This window comes from Schistocerca nitens, chromosome 4, assembly GCF_023898315.1.
Source record: "Schistocerca nitens isolate TAMUIC-IGC-003100 chromosome 4, iqSchNite1.1, whole genome shotgun sequence".
Taxonomy (NCBI): domain Eukaryota; kingdom Metazoa; phylum Arthropoda; class Insecta; order Orthoptera; family Acrididae; genus Schistocerca; species Schistocerca nitens.
In genome coordinates, this window is record NC_064617.1 from 937854920 (window position 1) to 937860252 (window position 5333).

At 45.0% G+C, this 5333-nt stretch overlaps 1 pseudogene; it reads right to left on the reverse strand.

Moving 5' to 3' along the window:
• Positions 1–3750: 3750 nt before the first annotated feature.
• On the reverse strand, positions 3751–3868 carry LOC126254249 (5S ribosomal RNA; annotated as a pseudogene).
• Between the last annotated feature and the right edge of the window lie 1465 nt (positions 3869–5333).

The window sequence follows — 5333 nt, forward strand, 5'->3', positions numbered from 1 at the left end:
TTAAAGAGATTTGGCAAATCCTGAGCTACTAAGGAAGTGTTTACATGGGAAGACCCGGAATCTGAATGAGTCCTTCAATAATGTTGTGTGCTGCCATGTGCCTACAAATGCATTTGTTGGCCTTATAACTCCAACGTTAGCAGTATCTGATAACCTTTAATGGTGGGAACTGTGAAAGACTTAAGGTTCTGGAGAAGTTAGGGGTAAGATTTGGACAGAACACAGCTAAAGGACTGGGGGAACTGGATGAGCTTCGTGTACGTGAAGCAGAGTTAGCTGCTCAGCAAATGACAAAAGAAGCAAGAAAGAAAAGGAGTGTTGTGAAAATGAAAAAAAACACAGACTATGGGCCAGGGCAATTCTAGTGCATAAAAAAACGCAGAAATGTAAGTCTGTATAAGAATTTGTAATAAAAAATATTTTAAACCTCAATATCTCTGAACTACATTTTTTGCAATAAATGACCCGTTTTCTAAAAACGTATTGGTGGTAGACACATGAAATTTTCACAGCATTCGAAGTGTGAGATTCAACACATATGGAACTACAATAATAAAAATATCCACTGTTGTTTTGTTTTTATGTTCATTTATTTACAAAATTCTGTCAAAAAATTGAATGTTCGAAAAGAAAACGATAACATGCCCCACAGTATAATTTTAGTAATAATTCTAGTTAAATATGTCTAGAAAGGTGCATTCAATAATTGTGGAAAATTGTAAGTTCGTGTCTTTAAAAGTTTGCAAGATAATGGGTCACAAAATTCGATAATTTAACATTGGCGGCATAGGACATACAATGTGCCCATAATGGCCATCATCTTTTGGGTGTAGAAACACGCCTACCAACTTTTGCTTAGACCTTCGTTTCTCCCGGCATATACAATGTTCAGGTAACTTATTGGAATGCAGCCAGGTGATGTTATCGACAACTACCGGTATTTCGACAGGAGCGCACCCTGTCATTTTTAAGCACTGTGCAAGCTAATTGGAAACCTTGGTTGTCAGAGTTTCAGCACACACACACACATACACACGCATACACACACACACACACACACACACACACACACACACACACACTCACTTACACACAATATAGCACCATAACAAACATGACTGACGTCAAAAGTTATCCATAGTGAAATAATAATCAGTGGGTGAGGTAGCACAAACTCTGTTTGGACAAGGGAGAGAGCAGGATTCCAAGCAGCATTTAAACAGAAACCACCATCATTATTTATATGGTTATTTACTAATTTAATTTGATAACACTATTCAAAGCTGGAATTGCGTTTTAGACAGGTACGTGTCGAGTAAAACTGTGAGGGACGGGAAAAACCCACCGTGGTACAACAACAAAGTTAGGAAACTACTGCGAAAGCAAAGAGAGCTTCACTCCAAGTTTAAACGAAGCCAAAACCTCTCAGACAAACAGAAGCTAAACGATGTCAAAGTTAGCGTAAGGAGGGCTATGCGTGAAGCGTTCAGTGAATTCGAAAGTAAAATTCTATGTACCGACTTGACAGAAAATCCCCGGAAGTTCTGGTCTTACGTTAAATCAGTAAGTGGCTCGAAACAGCATATCCAGACACTCCGGGATGATGATGGCATTGAAACAGAGGATGACACGCGTAAAGCTGAAATACTAAACACCTTTTTCCAAAGCTGTTTCACAGAAGAAGACCTCACTGCAGTTCCTTCTCTAAATCCTCGCACAAACGAAAAAATGGCTGGCATCGAAATAAGTGTCCAAGGAATAGAAAAGCAACTGGAATTACTCAACAGAGGAAAGTCCACTGGACCTGACGGGATACCAATTCGATTCTACATAGAGTACGCGAAAGAACTTGCCCCCCCCCCCCCCTTCTAATAGCCGTGCACTGCAAGTCTCTAGAGGAACGGAAGGTTCCAAATGATTGGAAAAGAGCAGAGGTAGTTCCAGTTTTCAAGAAGGGTTGTCGAGCAGATGCGCTAAACTATAGGCCTATATCTCTGACGTCGATCTGTTGTAGAATTTTCGAACAAGGTTTTTGCTCGTGGATCATGTCATTTCTGGAAACCCAGAATCTACTCTGTAGGACTCAACCTGGATTCCGGAAACAGCGATCGTGTGAGACCCAATTCGCTTTATTTGTTCATGAGACCCAGAAAATATTAGATACAGGCTCCCAGGTAGATGCTATTTTCCTTGACTTCCGAAGGCGTTTGATACAGTTCAGCACTGTCGCCTGATAAACAAAGTAAGAGCCTACTGAATATCAGACCAGCTGTGTGGCTGGATTGAGAGTTTTTAGCAAACAGAACACAGCATGTTGTTCTCAATGGAGAGACGTCTACAGACGTTAAAGTAACCTCTGGCGCGCCACAGGGGAGTGTTATGGGACCATTGCTTTTCACAATATATATAAATGAGCAAGTAGATAGTGTCCATGCGGCTTTTCGCGGATGATGCTGTATTATACAGAGCAGTTGCAGCTTTAGAAAATAGCAGCATTAGGAAATTGCAGCGAACTGCAGGAAGATCTGCAGCGGATAGGAACTTGGTGCAGGGAGTGGCAACTGACCCTTAACATGGACAAATGTAATGTACTGCGAATATATAGAAAGAAGGATCCTTTATTGTATGATTATATGATAGCGGAACAAACACTGGTGGCAGTTACTTCTGTAAAATATCTGGGAGTATGCGTACGGAAGTGGAATGATCATATAAAATTAATTGTTGGTAACGCGGGTGCCAGGTTAAGATTCATTGGGAGAGTCCTTGGAAAATGTAGTCCATCAACAAATGAGGTGGCTTACAAAACACTCGTTCTACCTATACTTGAGTATTGCTCATCAGTGTGCGATCCGTACCAGGTCGGGTTGACACAGGAGATAGAAAAGATCCAAAGAAGAGCGGCGAGTTTCGTCACAGGGTTATTTGGTAAGCGTGATAGCGTTACGGAGGTGTTTAGCAAACCCCAGTGGCAGACTCTGCAAGAGAGGCGCTCTGCATCGTGGTGTAGCTTGCTGTCCAGGTTTCGAGAGGGTGCGTTTGTGGATGTGGTATCGAATATATTGCTTCCCCCTACTTATACCTCCCGAGAAGATCACAAATGAAAAAATTAAAGAGATTCGAGCGCGCACGGAGGGTTTCCGGCAGTCGTTCTTCCCGCGAACCATACGCGACTGGAACAGAAAAGGGAGGTAATGACAGTGGCACGTAAAGTGCCCTCCGCCACACACGTTGGGTGGCTTGTGGAGTATAAATGTAGATGTAGATAGGTGTGTGTGTGTGTGTGTGTGTATCTTTCCGGAATTTCTCTGAAAACAGAGATTTTAAAATCGCTTACACAGTGCGTACTAGTTGCATATTTGCCTTGAAAACGGCAGTGTCCTGTCGAAATATCGGAGGTTGTGGACGGCGACGTTACGTGAAAATTTTCGTTTATGTCGCACAACTCCTTCTCCGTGTTGCGGTTTATTTTCCATCAATGTATGAGGAGCTACCAGAAAATCGAACCCGCGTGCAAGGAGGCATTCGCGCTACCCACTATCCTACGAAGCACTCCGTCTTCAGGCCACGAGTGGCCTACCGGGACCATCCGACCGCCGTGTCATCCCCGATGGAGGATGTGGATAGGAGGGGCGTGGGGTCAGCACATCGCTCTCCCGGTCGTTATGATGGTATTCTTGACCGGAGCCGCTACTATTCGGTCGAGTAGCTCCTCAATTGGCATCACGAGGCTGAGTGCACCCCGAAAAATGGCAACAGCGCATGGCGGCCTGGATGGTCACCCATCCAAGTGCCGACCACGCCCGACAGCGCTTAACTTCGGTGGTCTCACGGGAACCGGTGTAAGCACTGCGGCAAGGCCGTTGCCTACTATCCTACGAGCATGGTGACAAAGCCCACATTTCTGGAAGACTGATAACATCAAATATGGCGCCGGCCTTCTGGAGTGACAACGCACAGGGCGGGAGGGGTTGGTGTGCAGTGGAACGAGCGGAGGCCGGCTCCAGACTGCCAGTGGTGGAGCCCTCGGCCGTCGCGCGTCCGCCGGTGGCGACAAGTGTGATGGACGCCGGCGGCGACCGCCACTGTTATTACGGCCGACATTATCACAGGCCTCGGCCGCCGTAAATTCCGTAGCCGCGGCCGCGGGCGACGGCGGCCAGACACCTGCTGGAATGCGCTCTTATTCCCGTCTTTAGGACAGTGATGGAGGGCAGAGTAAATAAGTAACCGCTCCCAATTACCGCAGCGATCCAAACACGAGATAGCGGCCGCGGGTACACCACCGTTGGTGGGGCATAATAATTGTTTCCTCGTGGGTGCCGAGCATAACTCTCGACGGAACAATGGGCAAACGGACTGTCGGCGTTGCGGAAGGACACGGTGTGAGAAACAGAGCCGGGAGGAGACTGGGAAGAGGGCCGGATGATTCGTTAACGAGGCTCGCTGCCGGATAATTGCCCACTCTAATTGGTAATCAGAGTATTAGCCTGCCAGCCCAGAACCACAAGGAGGACTTCATATGAAGCTGGGGAGCACGGAGGCAGCCGTTCTTGTCCTTATGAAGTTATTCCTCACTGAGAATAATTATTTCTTTTACCATTCCTTTTTCATTAAACAACACTACAAAAATAGGATTCTATTATAATTAATTTAATAACGGTTATCTATTGCAATTACAAACCAACTACGGCATTCATATGTGCATCATTTATTTGCGTTCACAAGTAACACCTCCTCTCTACGCTCAAGTAACTGCAACAGCGCAAGTGATAAACATGAATAATCATATTTTGCAATTTATCTTACGACAAGGGCAAGATAGAAGCTGACACAATACTTAAAATGAAACTGGCTCGATGTCTAGACTTCGCAGCCAGTCGCGGTGGCCGAGCGGTTCTAGGCGCTACAGTCTCGAACCGCGCGACCGCTACGTTCGCAGGTTCGAATCCTGCCTCGGGCATGGATGTGTGTGATGTCCTTAGGTTAGTTAGGTTTAAGTAGTTCTAAGTTCTAGGGGATTGATGACCTTAGAAGTTAAGTCCCATAGAGCTCAGAGCCATTTGAAACATTTTAGAGTTCGCGACGTTCCAGGACGTATTTCAGACAATGTAATGAAACACTAACCCTTAGTTCACATAGTATAGTTTTGTTTCAACTTCGAATACACAACTTAAATTTCACATAAACTGGTTGAACAATGAAACATTTCTGTTTCTGCTAGTAAAACCGACACTAACTAACTTTCGCAGCGTCCAGCTTACTAACTTGCTTGACCGTGCACATATGCATATACACAAAAGTAACAATCAACAAAATCTGGTACATTGTAA